Source organism: Nycticebus coucang, chromosome 10 (assembly GCF_027406575.1).
Source record: "Nycticebus coucang isolate mNycCou1 chromosome 10, mNycCou1.pri, whole genome shotgun sequence".
Classification (NCBI taxonomy): Eukaryota; Metazoa; Chordata; class Mammalia; order Primates; family Lorisidae; genus Nycticebus; species Nycticebus coucang.
In genome coordinates, this window is record NC_069789.1 from 58,648,078 (window position 1) to 58,670,492 (window position 22,415).

The window sequence follows — 22,415 nt, forward strand, 5'->3', positions numbered from 1 at the left end:
CCTGGTGTGGTGGCTCATGCCTATAATCCTAGCACTCTGGGAGGCTGAGGCAGGTGGATTGCTTGAGCTCAAGGGTTTGAGACCAGCCTGAGGAACAGTGACATCTTGTCTCTACTAAAATTACAAAAACTGGCTTAGCGCCTGTGGCTCAAGCGGCTAAGGCACCAGCCACATACACCTGAGCTGGCGGGTTCGAATCCAGCCCAGGCCCTCCAAACAGCAATGACGGCTGCAACCAAAAAATAGCCGGGTATTGTGGCAGGCGCCTGTAGTCCCAGCTACTTGGGAGGCAGAGACAGGAGACTCACTTGAGCCCAGGATTTGGAGGTTGCTATGAGCTATGATGCGATGGCACTCTACCCAGGGCAACAGCTTGAAGGTCTCTCTCAAAAAAAAAAAAAAAGAAAGAAAGAAAGAAAGAAAAGAAAAATAAAATAAAATTACAAAAACTGAGGCAAGAGGATCTCTTGAGCCCGAGAGTTGGAGGTTGCTGTGAGCTATGATGACGCCAAGGCACTCTACCCAGGGCAACAGCTTGAGACTCTGTCTCAAAAAAGAAAAAAAAGGAAAAAGAAAAAACGAAGGGGGCCACGGGTGGTTCATGAGTGGAAGTCACAAGTCATGTGGCAAACATGTGCGTGTGTGTGCCCGTGCTGAACATGTGTATGCTGACTTGTATGAATATGCTATAGGTTGCTAATCACTAAATGACATGTAAGTAAGAGAGAGTCACCTTCCAGAAGTAGCTGGTTGGAATACAAAAGATGCTACAGGGTTTTATCATTCCTCTTTTCTTACCTTAGTCCATCTCCTTTTGAATTGGTACGCACTGATTAGAAGAAAAAACTTCCCCCTGCCACTGGACATATTAACTAGATACAAATACAGGGCAGCGGTAAAAAGAGCACATTCTATAGACTGTTCCAATTCCCTCCATCTTATATGATAACTGAATGTCTCCCAGATGCTACCATGGCTCAGAAAGGCTACAGATGTGGACAGCCCCCACGGGGAGAAGAAAGGGCAGGAAAAAGGGAAAACGCTGCTGCTCCCATCAGGGATGCGCCCTTCTGCTGCCCCAGGAGAGGTCAAAGTCCTAACTGACAGCCTTGGTTAGCTCATCGACTCTTGTTGGAAAAATCAGAACTTGGGATAGAAATCAATCTTGGCAGCACCTTGAGGTCAAAAGAGCAGAGCAGGCATCATTTCTAAGCCTGTCAAACCAACTGTCATCAACATCCCAGTTCCTGTAGGGTAGTAGGGGAGAAGGGAGGATGTAAGGAAAGGGTCCAGAGGGGTGAAAGGGTATAGTCCTGGACAGTTGGGTGTAGACTGATAGAAAGGCAGCAACTATGACCTAAGGTTACAGACAGCCAGTGTTTCTTTTTTTTTTTTTTTTGTGGAGACAGAGTCTCACTTTATGGCCCTTGGTAGAGTGCCGTGGCCTCACACAGCTCACAGCAACCTCCAACTCCTGGGCTTAAGCGATTCTCTTGCCTCAGCCTCCCGAATAGCTGGGACTACAGGCGCCCACCACAACGCCTGGCTATTTTTTGGCTGCAGTTTGGCTGGGGCCGGGCTTGAACCCGTCACCCTCGGTATATGGGGGCGGCGCCCTACCGACTGAGCCACAGGCGCCGCCCAACAGCCAGTGTTTCTTGTCTTAGATCTAAAGGTATTAACTCAAGCTGAGTAGCCATTACTTGGGAATACATAAAAGGACAAAGAGAGACATAGATGTGTAAAGTAAGCATCCAAAAATGAGGGAGTAGGAAGACCATCTAGTCAAAAGGGCTCACATCCACAGTGACAAAGGCCATGGTTGAAAGAAACAAAGAGTCACAGAGGTGACTCAGCCTCAGCTGGCCACTGTTGGTGGAAGGGTCTCAGGGGAGGGCGAGTGAAGGGTTCTGTGTATTTTTCCTCCAAGTGAGCAGAAAGGTTGTATCACCTCTCCACCTCATCTCAGCCCCCATGCCTGGCCTAACCTGTGGAATGACTGAATGAACCACCTTCCAGTATGCTTCCATTACCATGAGAAGGAAAAGTATGGAAGTCTCAGGAAAGGACTTAATCTCCAGAGAGAACCAGTGAAACCAAGGCACTACTCCTTTAGCACTTGCCCTGTCTCTCCCCTACCCCCCACACTTTGGTAGACCGAACGGATTGGAGGCAGTCTCCCTTGAGCTCCAGGACACAGAGTCTTAGGGGTTTGGTGCAGACAGAGGGGTATGAACCGTCAGAGCAGGAATCATCTACTCTCCAGGGAGAGGCCAAGGTAAGCATAAACCACTCGATTCCAAACTCCCACACATAGCATTTTAGACACCAGTGCAGTACCTCCAAGGAAAAACCTGGGAGGAGGAGTGTGGGATGACAGCGGGGAGGTCTGTAGGAAGTGGCAAAATAGGATGTTTTCTGGATTATTTTATTTCTAAAGCACCAAGTTGCTAGGAATCATGGGAAAAATACCTAGTACCAAATTTTCCACCTCCTCACTTTTCTCTCTATATCCCATTCCCAAGCTTCTGACTTTATTCTTTCATATCTATGTATATCCCTTCCTCTACCCCCCTTCTCTAACCTAACCATCTATTTCAATCTCTCGTTCTCTCTTTTTCTGCATCTCCAGGGACAGCCCAATTGGATGGAATTCAATTCTCCCTGCCTGTATAATTTCTGAAACCAATCCTCCCTGTCCCAGTCCACAGTAGCTCCAATAGAGGGAGGAGCAGGGATGTACTGGGAAGCAGGTCTGACAATTCTGGGACTGCCACCACTGGCACTAACACAGGGCCAATCTGTGTCAGTGGGGCCAAAGGGACACAGGATGGGACTCTGTGAACCAATCCGCACTCTCCAAATCCATCTGGAGCTTGCCTGGCTGTCAATATTTATTTATTTATTTATTTATTTATTTTTTGAGACAGAGCCTCAAGCTGTCCCCCTGGGTAGAGTGCCGTGGCATCACAGCTCACAGCAACCTCCAACTCCTGGGCTCAAGCGATTCTCCTGCCTCTGCCTCCCAAGTAGCTGGGACTACAGGTGCCTGCCACAACGTCTGGCTATTTTTTGACAGCTATCATTGTTGTTTGGTGGGCCCGGGCTGGATTCGAACCCACCAGCTCAGATGTATGTGGCTGGTGCCTTAGCTGCTTGAGCCACAGGCGCAGAGCCAATGTTTATATAGCATCTAACTACACTTGCAGCAGAGGCAAATTATTAAGACAGAGGACTCAGAAGTGAGGAACCTTAACAGAGATAAAGAAAAAGAAGGATAAGAGAATATTCCTGTGGATTAAAAACAAAAGTCAGAATTTAGCATGCTTAGCCAAGCTCCCCAACCTAGCACAAAAGGAGGAGTAGCCTGATAGAGGAAGGGGCTGGCTGACTACATAGAAAAGGCACCTGGGCTACGCTAGGAAGGACAGCTTCTTCCTTCCTTTTTGTTTGACATAGAGTTTCCCTCTGTTGCCTTGGGTAGAGTGCAGTGATGTCATCACAGCTCACAGCAACCTCAAACTCTGGGCTCAGCCTGAGCCTCCCGAGTAGCTGGGACTTCAGGTGTGTGGCAGCACGTCTGGCTAACTTTTTCTATTTTTAGGAGAGACAAGGGGTTCACTCTTGCTCAGGCTGGTCTGGAACTCCTGACTTCAAGTGATCTCCCGCCACTGCCTCCTACAGGGTTAAGATTACAGATGTGAGCCACCATAACCAGCCTCCCAGCTTCTTTCAATGTTCTTAAGGAAGTTGAAAATTCAAGAACTGAAAACAATAAGCTAGTCCTACCCAACTATTAATATAAACTTTAAATGGCTCCACTGTCCCATCTTAGTTCCTCTCTGAACCTAAAGAACCTGGGTGGGGAACAGGCATATGGAGGCTAAAATTCATCCCTCTGGTGACAAGGCAGCCTTCTTTCATCTCTCCTTACCACTACACAAGGATTCACAGAGGGACCAAGGTAGGAGTAATAAGAGGCATCCTAACCCAGCAGAGTCAAACTTTTATCGGCGTCTCATGCTATTTGCCTAACATTTGCATCTGCAGAAGTTTGCCAGAGCAAGCTTTCCCCCAGATCCTCTAGGCTCCCAAAGCCTGGCCAGCTGTTCCAAAATCCCATCACCTTAGGATGAGCCTTTCAGTGAGCGGCAAGGGGTCAGTGCCCTCCCTGTAGTGTTTCAGCCTCTGAGCCCGCTCTGTGAGCAGCCAAGACCTCAGAGAAGCTGAGGACATGCCAGCCTGCTCTCTTCCCTCCCTCCTCTGACAGCCAGCCCAAGAAAGAGAGCTTGCCTTCATGGGAGGGAAGTCCCATGAAAACTTTGCCGTCTAAGGCTGTGGAATTCTTCCACTGGGCTCCTGCAATTAATCATCACAGCTCCGTAGATTTCCAACTTGGGGCTTTAAAAGGTAGCACCAGAGCAAAAAGGATGAACATGTCAAAGAGAAGACAAAGAAAAAACAAGTTGGTGTCAGCTGAAAGATAACCACCTCCAACACTAGTCTACCGAGGAATTGAGTAATCATGAGAAGGGGAAAGAGGAAAAGAACACGAGGAAAATGAGTATAGACCATACCCTAGAAGACACTTCCAGGAGGAAAATGAGTATAGACCATACCCTAGAAGACACTTCCAGATTCCCAGCTAACACTGCCCATAACCACACTCCAGACCTTACAGAGAACATGGCTGCCACTGCTAACCTCCTTAGAAAAGGGCTATCTAGGCCTTGGTTTGTTCAAAACCTCCTGTTAGCAGATCAGAGGTTTCTGTCCCTCTTTGGAAAAAAGTGCCAGAGTTCAAGGCTGTGTGTACAAGGTTTTGAAACATCAGTTTCCAAGATGGTAGAAGTGCCCTCTCAGGCCAGGTTGCCATAGTTTCCCAGAGAACAAACAGAAGTTTGGCCCTAAAGAGGGGTGATGCCTTTTTTTCCCCTAAGGAAATAGTTTCAAGAATCAAGTTAGGAGGGGGACATGGCAAAATGAAGAGAAGGCTACAGAGCAAGGGAAAGAAAATGGACAGTCTTGAGAGTTTCCATTCTTCCTGGTGAGCATAGTCCCATTTGTAGGATGGGACTCTATTCAGGGGGTAGGATAAACCTAGGGAATTAATAGGAAGTTGAGCTACTTCTCTACTGTATTAAATGTCCACCCAACCAAGCCTAGGAGGCAGGGAGAACAGAGGCCAAAATTAAGCTGCTTTGGGAAAGTCAAGGACCTCTAACAGCTCTGAATTTTGCCTGAAAGAAGGCAGGTGGGGTCATTATCCCCAGAAGTGATATATGAAGGTGCTGTTCCCCAGAACTGAGGCCCACCATTGTCTACCCCTACACTGGCATCAGTGCACTGCCTTTCCAGGTCTCATAGTCAGGACTCTTTCCACTCTTGTTCCAAAGGAGCCAGATGGGGTAGAACACGGTAAAGTGCCAAAATGCTATCATCATGTCCTCCCTGCAGGAGCTGTCAGCTACACAAGGCCACCTGGCCAAGGAATCCCCTTTCAGACTCCTGGAAAGCTCTCTGCAGTTTCTGAGAACACCCTTGGCTCCCTCCTGAACTGGAGCCAGCTTGGGTCACACAGGGAGAGTTGCTCAGGACTCTGTTATACCCAGAAGCACCAACTGTGGCACCCTTATAGGCTAAGCCCTCCTACCTTCTCAAAGCAGAGAGGGGTCAGGCTTGGCTCACCATAAGCTAGGAGGCAGGTCAGACCAGATTACGATTTTATCAGTAGTAATTATGCTAGCCAGTAATTTCTTGGCTTTTTCAAGGAGCAGGTCCCTTGCTTTTCCTACCAACTACATCAAACAACTCACAGAATCCCATAATCAGAGCCATGTGAAGGACTTTGGGAAAAGTCTAATAGCCCCTTCATTTTTCATTGAAGCGCCTATGAGCTAAATATCGTGCTGGGCACTGGACAAAAAGGCTACACAACATACATAACAGGGGCAAATGATGCAAAGGGATCTGTATTAGGTGGCAAATAAGGAGCAGAAATATCTCCCATACCTGCTCACCTGTGTGTATCCCAAACCTCTGGGATCTACCCTATAGGTTAGCTTGTGGTCATCAAGCTGCTATGAGAGAGAGCTCACTCACAACCTGAGCAAAGGGGAGCTTTCTTGTGTAGTGTATGTCCTGAACACAGGCACCAGGTGAGGAGGTGGTTAGGAGATGAAATCTACCCTCAGTTTTGCCACATGGACCTTGCACCCATGGGCATCCTTCTAAAACCTTTAAAAGGTACAGGAAACCATCCACCTGGCACACTCCTTTGGGTCACCAAGCCCTAAGAAATAGCTAAGCAAGAAAACCAGAAGTGAATCCAGTTTGAGCCGGGAATGCACTAGGCGCAGGTCTGAGGTTATCAGAGCAGCCAGCCTCCTGGGCCCAGGCTCCTGCCCTCACAGCTCACAGGCTTTCTATAACAGTCCTTCCCAGGTAGCACCAGTACACCTCAGTACACCTTTCTCCAAGTCCATTCTTCTAGCTTTAGTTTCTCTCATCTGAAAAAATGGAGACCAAAAGCTAATCTATCTCATTGAAAGGATTAGTACTTTTTTGGTATGTAAAGGCCCATTGCCCTTGTATGAGGATACAGTGCAAGTAAGAAGCTATTGAACAATGGAGGCAAACTGCCTCTGGGCCCTTGTCCAGCCTCCCAGTGCCTCTGGCCACCTTGTTCCTGTACCTCCCAGTCCTGGGTCTGGGTCCTGGGTTCTGTGTACTGGGAAGACATTGGTATGCTTTGATCATAAAATTCTCCCGAACCTCTAATTTTTGCAGCTACATGTGAGGAATTTATCTGCCTGAGGTCTGTTTCTAAGGGGTGTCAGCAAGACTTAATAGAAAGACAGAAAAAGTGGATGAGAGTAAGAACCCACATTCTGGTAAGGCTTCACAGTTTTCAAAGCACTCTGACAGGTGATCTTTGTGACAGTCTTTTAAGATAGACAGGACTGACAATTTCATTCTTTTACAGATTTTATAACACATGGTCTTAAAGGTGAAGTGATTCACTCAGTTAAGACCCACACTCCCACAGGAAGAGCCTAGAAAAAGCTAAGGCGTACTACAAGCTACAAGGTCCTATAAAGAAGGTGAAGAGAAACAGCAGCAGGAGAGAGTGAGAGAGTCAGAGAGCAGCCTGCACCAAACACATCATTTTAGGCCCAGCCCGGGCCATTACAGCTTGGGAATTCCTGTGCTGATGAGCTCAGAGAATGAAAATAGGTGCTTCTATTTCCTCCCAGAGGTAACTATGAGACGCACTGAGGATATGTGTGATGTCTGTGCCTGTCTGTTTTAGCCAAGGACACCTTGAAAGTACAGACTGTGGTGTGCAAAAAGGAGGAGAGCAGCAAAGGGCGGAGGAAAATTCAGAGACAGGAAGCACGAAGACCCTTTCCCTCAGGGAACTCGCAGTCCATAGAGTCTAAATAAGACAGAACACAGCGGTATGAGGAAGCCCTAGGAGTATGGTATGGTCTATGCATTGAGTGCAGAAGGGACAAAGACCAACAAGGGAAAGGAACATAAGAGACAAAACCAAACAAACCCTCAAAAACATAAACAGGGGGAAAAAGTGGGTCTGGAGTTAGTCTAGATAGACCCTTTGTCTATAGCACTGACATCAGAAAACCCCCGTGCAAACAACAGGCTCTTTCTACCAGAAGGCAGGCGAAGGCAGGGTTGTGGCCCCCGATAATCACTTTCTTCCAATTAGTACTTCGAGGTTCACGTGATGTCACGCACATGCATTATCTCTTGAGAAAAGAGACCTTGTGAAAGCATTAACCCCAGAAGAGGCCTCAGAGCAGCGCTCACAAACAGCACGCTTGGCTATACTCTGCCTCCACCATCTTCCGTTTCCTGCTGCAAGGAAAGAGCAGGCTATTCTCTCCATGGTACAGCAAATGATGATACACCCAAAGAAATTGGATTAAAAAAAGGAGCGCCTCCATCAGGAAATGGATAGATAAACAAGTGTGATACACTCACATGATAGAGTTATCATTCCGGGAAGACAATTCTGACACACACTACAACATGGATGAACCTTGAAAACATTATGCTAAGTGAAACAAGCCAAGGGCAAAAAGACAAATATGTATAATTCCATTTCTACAAAGTACCTGGAATAGGCAAATTCACAGAGACAGGAAGAAGAGTGGGAGTTACCAGGGGCGGGAGGGAGGGAGAAATGGAGGGTTAGTGGATACAGCGTTTCTGTTTGGGATGTTGAAAAAGTTCTGGAAATGGATGATGGTGATGCCAGCATGACAGTATGAACGTACTTAATGCCGCTGAACTATATACTTAAAAATAGTTAAAATGGCAAATTTAATGTTCTGTATATTTTATCCTAATAAAGAATTTAAAATGAAAGAAGCAGAGCCAAGAGAAGAGCAGTGCCGGTACAGGAAGGTGAGAAGGGAGCAAAAGGGAGAGCAGGACCAAGGTCAGCACTGTGGCACCAGCTGCTGCTGTCACCAGGAGCTTGGGCCCATCAGTCGTGGTAATGGAGGGAGAGGTCCAGGAGAGTAGAGGTCAGTTACCACAGACAGTGGCTTCCAACATGCCCAGGGCTGGGGGCCCACAGAAGGCCTGGCGCAACATCAGGGAACTCAACAGGTGACCTGATGGGGCTGAATGGCAAGACAAAGGGAGGGGAAACAGACTTGTCGTTCTAAACACCACGCAGTGTGTGGTAGCAGGGTATTGAGGGTGGTAGACAAGTCATCTTTTTAAAGAGCGTGGGAAAAGAGTTGGCTTTCATTCACTCACTCTCCCAAAGTCAGCCCATCATCAGCTCAGAGTAGGCAGGCACTTCATTAGAGCAGGAACAGCTAAGGCTTTCCCAATCCAGTGGGAAACAAGAGTCTTTAGGCTTTTTTTTCCTTTTTTTAAGACAGTCTCACTCTCTTGGCCTGGGTAGAATGCCATGGCATCATCATAGCTCACAGCAACCTCAAACACCTGGGCTCAAGCTATCCTCCTACCTTAGTTTTTCTATTTTTAGGAGAGACAGGGTCTCGCTCTTGCTCAGGTTGGTCTTGAACTTCTGAGCTCAAGTAATCCACCCACCTGGGCCTCCCAGAGTGCTAGGATTACAGGCATGAGCCACAGTGTCAGACTGAGGATTTTTGAGGTTCTCATATTATCTCATTTGATCCTTCCAATGACCTTGGGAAATGGGTAGTAGCTCACACTTTACAGAGGAGAAAATGGGCTAAATACTTTATCTAGGGTCACACAGTAAGAAGCAGAGCCAAAATCCAAACCTGAGTTTGGCAAAGCCACACATTTTTTGTAAGATTGCCTTTGAGGTACTTCCCAGACATGAGAGTTCTCCTTCTCAGGGACTAGTCACAAGCTCTGGGGACAGATGGGCCCAAATCCCAGGTCTAGCATCACTACGTGTTTGACCTTGGGAAAGTTAAGTTAGTTAAACCTCTGTTTCTCAGTTTCAGCATTGACGAAATGGAGATAATCATATATATATATACATATATATATATTTTATAAGATTTTGGGACAATGGGCTAATTCAGGTAAAAACATAGTGCTGCCACATATTAAGCACCAAATATAACTGTGATGGTGTTTATTGAATATTATCAATCAGTCCATTACCTGTTGGGTCCAGAGACACTAGGGACTTGCTCATCAGTGAGAAGTTAAGGAGGGAAATGCTGTAATATTTCCCTTGTTTCTGCCTATAGAAGAAATAAACACTGTAAAACTGGAAGGAACTTAAAGTCATCTAGATTAATCTCTTCTCTAGGGTTAGAATCCCTTCTCTTCTCATTGCTTCCTGGGAGCCTACTCAACTCTTACTCTTTTTTATTATTTGGCTGGGACCTGATTTTTTTTTTTTTTTTTTGGAGACATTCTCACTATGTTGCCCAGACTAGAGTGCCATGGCCTGAGCCTAGCTCACAGCAACCTCAAACTCCTAGGTTCAGATAATCTTCCTGCCTCAGCACCCTCTTTAGCTGGGACTATAGGTGCCCATCACCATGCCTGGCTAATTTTTCTATTTTTAGTAGAGACAGGGTCTTGCTCTTGTTCAGGCTGGTCTAGAACTCCTGAGCTCAAATGATCCTCCCACCTCAGCCTTCCAGAGTGCTAGGATTACAGTTGGGAGGCACTGAGCCTGTCTGGGACCTGATTTTTGATCTCCATTACTCAAAGTAAGTGGCATGCTTTATAACACCTTTCATGATAGCTATTTTTTTTTTTTTTTTTGAGACAGAGACTACTCAATCTGTCACCCTGGATAGAGTGCTGTGGCGTCATAGCTCACAGTAACCTCCAACTCGGGCTCAAGTGATCCTCTTTTCCTAAGTTTTTCTATTTTACGTAGAGATGGGGTCTTGCTTTTTTTTTTTTTTTTTTTTGTGAGACGAGTCTTACTATGTTGCCCTCTGAAGAGTGCTGTGGCGTCACACCTCACAGCAACCTCAAACTCTTGGGCTTAAGTGATTCTCTTGCCTCAGCCTCTCAAGTAGCTGCAACTACAGGTGCCCGCCACAACATCCGGCTATTTTTTTTGCTGTAGTTGTCATTATTGTTTAGCTGGCCCGGGCTGGGTTCAAACCCCCGAGCCTGAGTGTATGTGGCCAGCACCATTACCACTGTGCTACAGGCACCAAGCCTGTGATAGCTATTTTTATGCCATTTTGACAATTGAAGAAACTAAAGCCCAAGGCCCTATAGTTAATTTGTGGTCAAGCTGGGCTTGAACCCAGGTCTCCCTGACCCCAAAGTTCACATTCTTGGCTATTACATGATACTTCTGCATTAGAGAAGAGAGGAAAAGTCTACCACATCCTAGAGGGGAAATGAAAGTAGCTTTGATTGAATTCTAAATACTTTGATTGGAATCAGATTTGTGAAGTTGGACAATTTTCCTACCAATAACAGCTACCTCCTAGTGATCATCTAGCATTTAAAGAGCATTATTATATGTTAAGCACTGTTTGGCTTATTTGCAGAGAAAAGAAAACTCAATAGCATGTTATATTATGCTTACAATCACAGAGTTCCTAAGTAGAAGATTTGAGTTTCATACTCACCATGTTTGATTCTTCTTTTCACTATAACGTTTGCTCATCTTTAGATTGGAATCAATACCCCTACCCATTTAACTCACTTCTCAATAAATATGAGTGCCTATTAACTTTCGGACCTTTTTTGGTACTGAAACACAGTATTATTACTATACTTTTAACAAAATTATGATTATAAAATTTAAATGAAGTTTGATCCCCTTAGGGGGTGCACCATTCTTGGAAGTACTGTAATACCAGGTTGATGTTCAGAGTGGATAGAGCAAGCTCCTATTCCAACTCCCTGCTCCAAAAATCCATTTAATATATTGTCCTGGGATAGAGGACGTATCAGATATTAAACTGATAAAAACAGATACTACACTTGACCTTAGCCAAAAGGCCGAGAAGCGATGGAAACTGTAATTTTATTTTATTTTTTTATTGTTAAATCATAGCTGTGTACATTAGTGCAATCGCCTGTACCCATTCTAAGATGCACCATAGATGTGGCCCCACCCATTGCCCTCCCTCCACCAAAACCTCCCTCCTCCCTTCCCCTTCCTTGGCCCTTTCCCCATAGTCTTGTGCTATAGTTGGGTTATAGTCTTCATGTGAAGCTATAATTTAGCTTCATAGTAGGGCTGAGTACATTGGATACTTTTTCTTCCATTCCTGAGATACTTTGCTAAGAAGAATATGTTCCAGCTCCATCCATGTAAACATGAAAGAGGTAAAGTCTCCATCTTTCTTTAAGGCTGCATAGTATTCCATGGTATACATGTACCACAATTTGCTAGTCCATTTGTGGGTCGATGGGCACTTGGGCTTCTTCCATGACTTAGCAATTGTGAATTGGGCTGCAATAAATATTTCTGGTACAGATGTCTTTGTTATATTGTGACTTTTGGTCTTCTGGGTATAAACCTAGTAAAGGAATTATAGGATTGAATGGCAGGTCTATTTTTAGGTCTCTAAGTATTCTCTAAACATCCTTCCAGAAGGGACGTATTAGTGGGCATTCCCACCAGCAGTGTAAAAGTGTGCCCTTTCCTCCACATCCACGCCAACATTTCTGGTTTTGGGATTTTGTTATGTGGGCTACTCTTACTGGGGTTAGGTGATATCTCAGAGTAGTTTTGATTTGCATTTCTCTGATGATTAAGGATGATGAGCTTTTTTTCATGTGTTTGTAGATCTTGCGTCGGTCTTCTTTAGAGAAGTTTCTCTTCAAGTCCCTTGCCCACCCTGAGATGGGATCACATGTTATTTTCTTGCTAATATGTTTGAGTTCTCTGTGGATTCTGGTTATTAGACCTTTATTGGAGGTATAACCTGCAAATATTTTCTCCCATTCTGAGGGCTGTCTGCTTGCTTTACTCACTATGTTCTTGGCTGTGAAGAAGCTTTTTAGTTTGATCAGGTCCCAGTAGTGTATTTTTGTTACTGCTTCAATTGCCTGGGGAGTCCTCATAAAATATTCACCCAGGCCGATTCCTTCAAGAGTTTTCCCTGCACTTTCTTCAAGTATTTTTATAGTTTCATGTCTTAAGTTTAAATCTTTTATCCAGTGAGAGTCTATCTTAGTTAATGGTGAAAGGTGTGGGTCCAGTTTCAATCTTGTTAAATAGGGAATCTTTTCCCCACTGAATGTTTTTAATTGGCTTGTCAAAGATCAAATAACGGTAAGTAGCTGGATCCATCTCTTGGTTCTCTATTCTGTTCCTGACATCTACTTCTCTGCTTTTGTGCCAGTACCATGCTGTTTTGATCACTATGGATTTATAGTACAGTCTCAGGTCTGGTAGCGTGATTCCTCCTGCTTTGTTTTTATTGCTCAGTAATGTTTTGGCTATTCGAGGTTTTTTCTGATTCCATATAAAACGAAGTATTATTTTTTGAAGATCTTTAAAGTATGACAATGGAGCTTTAATAGGAATTGCATTAAAATTATATACTGCTTTGGGCAGTATGGACATTTTAACAATGTTGATTCTTCCCAGCCATGAGCATGGTATGTTTTTCCATCTGTTAACATCTTCGGCTATTTCTTTTCTTAGAGTTTCATAGTTCTCTTTGAAACTGTAATTTTTAATGCCTGCTTTGTGCCTGGCATTCTTACATAAAATTATAAAGATTAATGATTCAAAGTGATTAACACTGTAGCTACTCAAGAAATGGTAATATTCCCTAAATCTATTAAAATAAAATTAAAAGGAAGGAAAAAAAGAAATGGTAATTTTTTTTCTTCTATATCACAGCCTTACAATTTTGGCAGCACAGCTCACAGCAACCTCCAGCTCTTGGGCTTAGGTGATTGTCTTGCCTCAGTCTCCCGAGTAGCTAAGACTACAGACGCCTGCCAGGACACCCGGCTATTTTTTTGTTGTAGTTTGGTGGGGGCCAGGTTCGAACCCACCACTCTTGGTATATGGGGCTGGCGCTGTCTGCATTTCCTATTGCCTTCATTTGTGTTTCCTTTCCGTTTTTCCTTTTTCTTCTCCTCTACTAGTTTGGAGGCTACCTATATCTATTAGTTTATTAAGTATGAAATGTCTGATTTCCTTAAGTACTAATTTTGACAGTTGATATTTCCAACATTTCACTTCTCAGTTTTGTTTTTTTTATAATTGTGAAGGTACATCCTCATTCTTTCAAATGCATGTTTTGGTATGTGATTAGCTTTCAAAAATTTTTTTGAGCAATTTTTATGCAACCATAGATCAATAAAAAATTTGTGTTTTTTTTTTTTTTTTAATATGAGATAGGTGGTAGAATGGCTCAAAATATCAACGGAGTGCTTGAGAAGGATGTGGCTAATGAAGGCACAGTATGTCGATGGTTTGAGAAGTGCCATTCTAGTGATTTGATTTTTGAAAATGAGCCATGTGGGGCTTGGCACCTGTAGCACAGTGGTTACAGCACTGGCCACATACACCAAGGGTGGTGGGTTCAAACCCGGCCCGGGCCAGCTAAATGACAATGACAACTGCGACAAAAAACAGCTGGGCGTTGTGGCGGGCGCTTGTAGTCCCACTTACTTTGGAGGTTGAGGGAGGAGAATTGCTTAAACCCAAGAGTTTGAGTTTGCTGTGAGTTGTGACGCCATGGCACTCTACCAAGGGTGACAAAGAAAGACTCTTGTCTCAGAGAAAAAGTTAAAAAAAAAAAGAAAAGAGGGGCGGGGCCTGTGACTCAGTGGGTAAGGCGCAGGCCCCATATACCGAGGGTGGCGGGTTCAAACCCGGTCCCGGCTGAACTGCAACCAAAAAAATAGCTGGGCGTTGTGGCGGGCGCCTGTAGTCCCAGCTGCTCGGGAGGCTGAGGCAAGAGAATCGCTTAAGCCCAGGAGTTGGAGGTTGCTGTGAGCTGTGTGAGGCCATGGCACTCTACCGAGGGCCATAAAGTGAGACTCTGTCTCTACGAAAAAAAAAAAAAAAAAAGAGAGAGAGAGAGATCTTCTTGCTTCAGTTTTTCTAGTTTTTTTTAGTAGACACGAGGTGCCCAGTTGAAAAATGGATTTTTTGACAATTTCAAGCAGTTTAATGGATGGATAAAGATATAGTCTGAAACTGAAATATAGTCTGAAACCAAATGTTCATTAAAAAAAAGCTAATGATGTCTGTTTAGTGGTCAGGCACTAGTTTCCACTACAGCTTTATGAAACTTGATTAATTGATTACAATGGATGCCTACTGCAACCAACTGGATGACATCATAAGGATGCTTGCGATTAAACAGCTGAGCTTGGTCAATAGAGATGGGCCAATCATCTTGCAAGACAACACTGGACCATAAGTTGCAAACAACACGGCTAAAACCACTGAAGCAGGACTTTGAAACTCTGTCATCCACCAATAGTATTCTCCAGCCCTTGCACCAACTGACTACCATTTCTTCCAGGCTTTGGACCACTTCTTGTCTATTTATTTATTTATTTTTGGACCACTTCTTGTAAGGAAAAATATTTAGTTCTCAACACGCTGTGGAAAATGCCTTTCGTGATTTCATCGTCACTCACTTTCTAAGCTTCTTCTCTGCTGGCATAGAGAGGCTTCCAATGAGATGACAAACTTGTCAATAGTTTAGGCTCTTACTTTGATTAATTATACTGCTTCTTGTTTCACATGTAATAAACTAAATTTTTGATTCAAAATTGGACATTTCACATTTAATCGTTTTTTAGTGTTAGCCTAAAAATCTTAACACATATATTTAGTATAAATATTTCTAATAATCAGACATTGTTACCTTTATTTTCTTTGCTATCAATATTTAGATTTCTTTTTTAGACCAGGCATAGTGGCTCAGGCCTGTAATTCCAGCACTTTGGGAGACCTAGCTGGGAGGATCACTTGAGGCCAGTTCAAGACCAATCTAGGCAACACAGTGAGACCTGTCTCTACAAAAAATTAAAAAATTTAGCCAAATATGGTGGCATGCACCTATAACCTTAGATAATTGCAAGGGCACAGCCAGCAGAATCATTTGATCCCAGGAGTTCAAGGCTGAAGTGAGTTATGACCTCACCACTTCACTCCAACCTGGGAGACAGATACAGATCCTATCTCTTAAAAAATAGTAAATTAGATTTTGCTCCATGTTTACTATTTTATCTGGTCATCATTTTTTTTTGAGACAGAGTCTTCATTGTCTGTGGTAGAGTGCCATGGTGTCACAGCTCACAGCAACCTCCAACTTTTGGGCTTAGGCAATTCTCTTGCCTCAGCCTCCAGAGTAGCTGGGACTACAGGCACCTACCACAACGCCTGGCTATTTTTCATTGCAGTTTGGCCAGGGCCAGGTTTGAACCTGCCACCCTCGGTATATGGGGCTGGCGTCCAACCCACTGAGTCACAGGCGCCGCCCCGGTCATCATTTCTTTTTGAATCTTAGACCTTCCTTTTAGGTGCAGGCAAATCTCAGTGATATTTTAGTTCCAGACCTACCACAATAAAGAAAGTATTTCAATAAAGCAAGTCACACAAATTTTTTTGGTTTCTCAGTGCATATAAAAATTATGTTTAAGCATATTGTAGTCTATTAAGTGTGCAATAGCATTATGTCTAAAAAAACCAATGTATATACCTTAATTAAACAATACTTTATTCCAAAAAATTCTAATCATCATCTGAGCCTTCGTGAGTCATAATAATTTTGCTCACGAAGGAGAGTCCTGCCTTGATGTTATGACTGCTGACTGATCAGGGTGGTGGTTGCTAAAGGTTGGGATGGCTGTGGCAATTTCTTAAAATAAGACAAAGAAGTTTGCTACATCGATTGACTTCCTTTTATGAAAGGTTTCTCTGTAGCATGGGATGCTATTTGATAGCATTTCACTCAGAGTAGAACTTCTTTCAAAATTAGAGTCAATTCTCTCAAATTCTACCACTGCTCTATCAACTAAGTTTATGTAATATTCTAAATCTGTTGTTGTCATTTCAACAATGTTCACAGCATCTTCACCAGTAGATTCTATCTCAAGAAACCACTTTCTTTTCTCATCCATAAAAAGCAACTCCTCATCTGTTTAAGTTTTATTATGAGATTGCAGCAATTCAGCCACATCTTCAGACTTCACTTCTAATTCTAGTTCTCCTGCTATTTCTACTATAACTGCAGGTACTTCCTTCTCTCTGAACCCCTCAAAGTCATCCAGGAAGATTGGAATCAACTTTTTCTAAATACCTATTAATGTTAATATGTTGACTCCTCCCACTGAGTCATGAATGTCCCTTTTTTGTTGTTGTTGTTCCTGGAGCTTCCCCTACATGAGGATGCTCTTTTTTCTTAATTTTTAAATATTTAGAGCTGGGGTCTTTCTATGTTGCCCAGGCTGGACTTGAACTCTAGGCGCAAATGATCTTCCTGCGAGTCAGGCTTTTGAGTAGCTGTGATTACAGGCCTGTGATACTATATCCATGAATGTTCTCCCCACCCCATTATTGCTGTTTTTAGAGATGGAGTCTTACTCTGTCACCCAGGCTAAAGTACAGGTGCACCATTATGGCTCACTGCAGCCTCAAACTCTTGGGCTCAAGTGATCCTCCCACCTCAGCCTCCCGAGTGGCTAGGACTAAGAGCATGTATTTGGCTAATTTTTATTTGTTTATTTATTTATTTTTGAGATCGAGTCTCAAGGTGTCACCCTGGTAGAGTGCCATGGTGTCACAGCTCACAGCAAACCTCAAACTCTTGGGCTTAAGTGATTTTCTTGCCTTAGCCTCCCAAGTAGCTGGGATTACAGGGTATTTGGCTAATTTTTAAGTATTTTTAGAGACAAGTTCTCACTATGTTTCCTAGAATGTTCTTGAACTCTGCCTCAAGTTATCCTCCAATCTTGGCCTCCAAAAGTGTTGGGATTATAGGTGGGAGCCATTGCACCTAGCCAAGAATGATGCATCTATTCTGGAAGGATTTTTTATTTATTTTGCTCAGATCCATCAGAGGAATTACTGTCTATGGCTACTTTACAAAATGTTTTTCTTAAATAATAAGACTTGGAAGTCAAAATTATTTCTTGATTCATGGGGTGGAGAATAGATGTGTTGGCAGATAAAAACATTCATCTCCTTATATGTCTCCATCAGAGCTCTTGGGTGACAAGGTGCATTGCAAATGAGCAGTAATATTTTGAAAGGAACCCTTATTTCTGAGCAGTAGGTCTCAATAGTGCGCTTAAAATATTCAGTAACCTGGCTCAGTGCCTGTGGCTCAAGTGGCTAAGGTGTCAGCCACATACACCTGAGCTGGCAGGTTCAAACAACAATGATGGCTGTAACCAAAAAATAGCCAGGCATTGTGGCGGTGCCTCTAGTCCCAGCTACTTGGGAGGTGGAGGCAGGAGAATCACTTGAGCCCAGGAGTTGGAGGTTGCTGTGACAACCTCCAGGGTGACAGCTTGAGGCTCTGTCTCAAAAAAAAAAAAAGAAAATTCAGTAACCCATCCTATAAATACACGTTCTGTCATTCAGGCTTTGTTATTCCATTCATAGAGCATAGGCAAAGTAGATTAGCATAATTCTTAAGGGCCCTAGGATTTTCAGAATGGTACATTAGCATTGGCTTCAACTTATAGTGACCAGCCGTATCAGCTCCTAACAAGAGAGTCAGCCTGTCCTTTGAATCTTTGACTTCTCCTCTCTAGCTATGAAAAGTCGTAGAAGATGGCATCTTCTTCCAACAGAAGGCTGTTTAGCCTACACTGAAAATCTATTGTTTAGCATAGCCAGCCTCATCCATTATCTTAGCTAGATTTTCTAGACACTTGCAGCTTCTACATTAGCTTTACCTTGCACTTTTAAATTAGGAAGATGGCTTCTTTCCTTAAAGCTCATGAACCAACCTCTGCTGGCTTCCAACTTCCTTCCGCTTTCAGGGAATTGAAGAAGGGTAGGGACTTGCCTTGGATTAGACTTTGGCTTGAGGGAATGTTGTGGTTTAATCTTCCATCCAGACCACTAAAACTTTCTCCATTACAGCAAAAAAATCTGTTTTAATTTCTTGACATTCATATATTCACTAGAGTAGCACTTTTCATTTCCTTCAAGAACTTTTCTTTTGCATTTACAACTTAGCTTAACTGTTTGGCAGCAGAGGCCTAGCTTTTGGTCTATCTCAGCTTTTGACATGCCTTCCTTATTAAGCTTAATGGTTCCCAGCTTTTGATTTACAGTGAGAGATGTGTGACTCTTCCTTTCACTTGAACAGTTAGAGGCAATTATACGGTTATTAATTGGCCTAATTTCAATATTGTTGTGTCTCAGGGGATAGGTAGGCCCGAGGAAAGGGCCTGATAAACATACACATTTATCAATTAAGTTCATCATCTTATATGGGCATGGTTCACAGAGCCCCAAAACAATTATAATAACAATGTCAAAGATCACTGATCACAGATCACCATGGCAGATGTAATAAAAAAGAAAAAGTTTGAAATGTCATGACAATTACCAAAATGTGACACAGAAACATGAAGTGAGCACGTGCTATTGGAAAAGTGTGACAATAGACTTGCTTCCACACAACGTTGCCACAAAACTCCCATTTGTAAAAAAAAAAAAAAAAAAGTAGTATCTGTAAAGCCCAATAAAATGAAAAGTACTTGTAAACTTTCTCCTTTTTGAATTATTTCTTTTAGAAACAAACATGTATAGTGGATATATAAGTATTGGGGGGGGTCTCAATACAGTGTTAAGGCTGGAGTGCAATGACTATTCACAGGCACGATCACAGCGCCCTACAGCTTTCAACTCCTGGGCTGAAGTGATCCTCTAGCCTCAGGTCCTGAGTAGTTGCAAATACAGGCATGTACACTGCACCTGGCTGGTACATTTTTTAAATAAAGCTTATAAATTAAAAACAAATAATATATATGTTTTATTACCACATGCCATATCCATTAATTTACATATTGTCTATGGTTTCTCTCACCATATATTGGCAGAATTGAGTAGTTGGCCTCCCATAGGCATACACATGTTTAACAAGAGAACACAAAATTCAGGATAGTGGTTGGGAAAGGTGATGAGGTAGGGGATAGCATAGGAAGGGCGCATAAGTGAACGCAAGTTAATGGTAGTGATCTCATTTTTGGCTTGGGTGGTGTGTCCAAGTGTGTTCATTAGGTTCTTAAAATACATTAATCACTGTATAAATAAGCAGCAAAAGAGGAACATACATAAACTCACAAAGAAAATGTGTCCTGAACCAAGGATTTTGACTTATCCAATGTTGTGCCCCTGAGAAATAAAAAAAGCAAAAGGAAGAGAGTAAACTAGAAACAAAAGAGAGTGACAGAAGAGGAAGAGGAGGAAGAAGAAGAAAAAGAAAGTAGAAGGATGATGAGGAGGAGAAAGAAATAGGTTTCAACTATTTCCACTAGCAAAGTTTAAGAGATAGGATCTCACCGTATTGCCCAGGCTGGCTTGGAACTCCAGAGTTTAAGGGACCCTCCCCCCTGAGCTTCTTGAGTAGCTGGAATTACAGGCACCCACCACACCAGGTCCAGCCAGCAACATTTTCTAACCTGCACACTCAATGATAGCCATGGAGCCACCCAAGGGTAGCAAGACTGTCTTTCATTTTTTTTTAAATTTTAGATTAAGGCTGGACACCTGTAGCTCAAGCAGCTAAGGCGCCAGCCACATACACCAGAGCTGGTGGGTTCGAATCTGGCCAGGGCCAGCCAAACGACAATGACAACTACAACCAAAAAATAGCTGGGTGGCTGGCTCCTGTAGTCCCAGCTACTTGGGAGGCTAAGGCAAGAGAATCACTAAGCCCAGGAGTTGGTGGTTGCTGTGACCTGTGACGCCACAACACTCTACCCAGAGCAATAGCTTGAGGCTCTATCTCAAAAATAAATAAATAAATTTCAGATTAACATGAGGGTACAATTAGGTTACAATGTTTGCATTTGTTAAGTAAGGTTCTTGTCATGGTTGTGCCCCTCAAGGACTCTCCTTTAGCGGACAACTTTCATTGGCAAGGCAGAGTCAATATACTGCATTTGACCATATCTGCTTAATAAGGAAATATCAATCAATTTAAAAATTCTGACTCTTTGGTGGATGTGGGTGAGGCAGGGGATGAGAGGGCATGTAGAAGGGCAGGGGTGCTGAACTTCAGTCCTCCTCTAGGGACCGTAGCCAGAAGGAGTGTGAAGTTCGCAGTGGCCCGGAGTCCTGCTTTGGGCCGGCATCACATTTCACAGGGACTTATCAACTGGGACCACATGCAATCTGGGACCCAAAATAAAACAGCTTGGGGAGGAACCCAAACCCCCTTTCTCCAAGACTTCTGGGCCCTAAAATGCAGACTAGCCCCTCCGAGGCAGGGAGTGAAGGCTGTGTGAGTTGGAGGACAGGGACGAGTGGCAGGCGGCCGGGGAGCTGGGCAGCAGCTACAACCAAAAAATAGCCGGCGTTGTGGCGGGCTCCTGTAGTCCCAGCTACTCGGGAGGCCGAGGTGAGAGAATCAGGTAAGCCCCGGAACTGGAGCGCAGGGACAGCCTCGCCAGCGCCGCGTCGCGCCCCGCGCCCCGCTCCGGGCGGGCCGAGTTCCGACCTGCAGCTCCCGCCCTCGCCCTGGGCGCGACTCCCTCTCTGCGCGCGGCGCAGCTGGCTCCCCGCTTGGCCCCGGGAGCAGCTGAGAAACAAATGGCTTTTTAGCCCTGAGGCCTGCCTCGGCGAACAGTCCAAAATAAGGCGGGCGGTCCCGCCGCCGCAGCAGCGATGCTTCGAGGGGGGCAGGCGCCGTGCCGCGGCTCAGCCAGCCAAGCAGCCCCTCTGCCTCCCCCAGGACCTTCATCTTGCACCACAGCCCGGGGAGGACACCGGCACCCCGCCAGTTCCCCCCCCCCCCGCCCTTCACCTGGCCTCCCTGAAACAAAAGCTTGTGGCTTCGGTGGCTCAGCCCACTTCTCAGCACAGCTTCCTCCGGAGAGCCCGGTGCCTGGGCTGCCAACACCCCTGGGAACAGGGCCTGGCTCCATGCTTTACATGACAGGCGTGCTTGATGATGGTCAACTGATCCAGGGACACACGCCAGAGGAAGGGGCAAAACTGGGGTGATTCTGGGATGCCAGTGTGGCAGCTGCTCTGTTTACATCACAGTGGGAGGGAAGGCTGTGGTAAATTTGAGATGCTTCAACACAGATATCACAGGGTATACAAGGGAGTGTTCCCTTACTCCTCAGCAGCGCTGGGATGAGGGGGAGGGAACCTGGAGTACACTCCACTGAACCTAGGGAGCCCCTGAGCCACAGAGTGGAGACTGTGACCCACCTGACTGGGTACAAGTGGGGACCACAGGGTTTCTGTGGCCTTAATGTTTCTGATCTGTAGAGCACAGTGCTTTTGACTTTCCTCTGCCCCTAGATTATCATAACTATCCTTTGTGGTGAGAAATAAATGACAAATGAGGAAACTGAGGCTCAGAGGATAAGACACTGGTTCAAGGTCACACTGCTAGCTACTACTGGCTTGGTCAAGAGTGGACCTCAACTGAGGGACTCTTTTAATGCACCAACATTCTCGATTTTTCACCCACTTTAAGCATGTCGTGCACACTTGCTGGAACTAACTCCCATCCTACGGCATGGGGAGAAGCCACCTACTCAAGAAAGAGGGCTCAAATTTTACAGGGACTGGAGAAATGTCTCCCAAACCTCTGAGGAGTAAGGAGAGCAGGGAGGGACTTGCCCAGTTAAGAGTCTCCACAGATAATCATCTTTGTTTTGCAGGTACTCTAGGTATACAAAGCACTTGTACATCCCTTATCTCAAGTGATTCTTGTAATAACCCTTTAAGGGACACAGGATTATATTATCTGGTATTTTAAAGAGAGTGAAAAGCT

At 44.4% G+C, this 22,415-nt stretch overlaps 1 protein-coding gene and 1 non-coding gene across 6 annotated transcripts in view; both read right to left on the reverse strand.

Moving 5' to 3' along the window:
* Window positions 1–22,415, reverse strand: part of ATP2B4 (ATPase plasma membrane Ca2+ transporting 4) — a 104,352-nt gene that overhangs the window by 63,234 nt on the left and 18,703 nt on the right. The gene's annotated exons all lie outside the window — the stretch shown is intronic.
* On the reverse strand, window positions 11,282–11,472 carry LOC128598068 (U2 spliceosomal RNA). Its single transcript, XR_008383572.1, has one exon. It is a non-coding gene; the product is annotated as a U2 spliceosomal RNA (small nuclear RNA).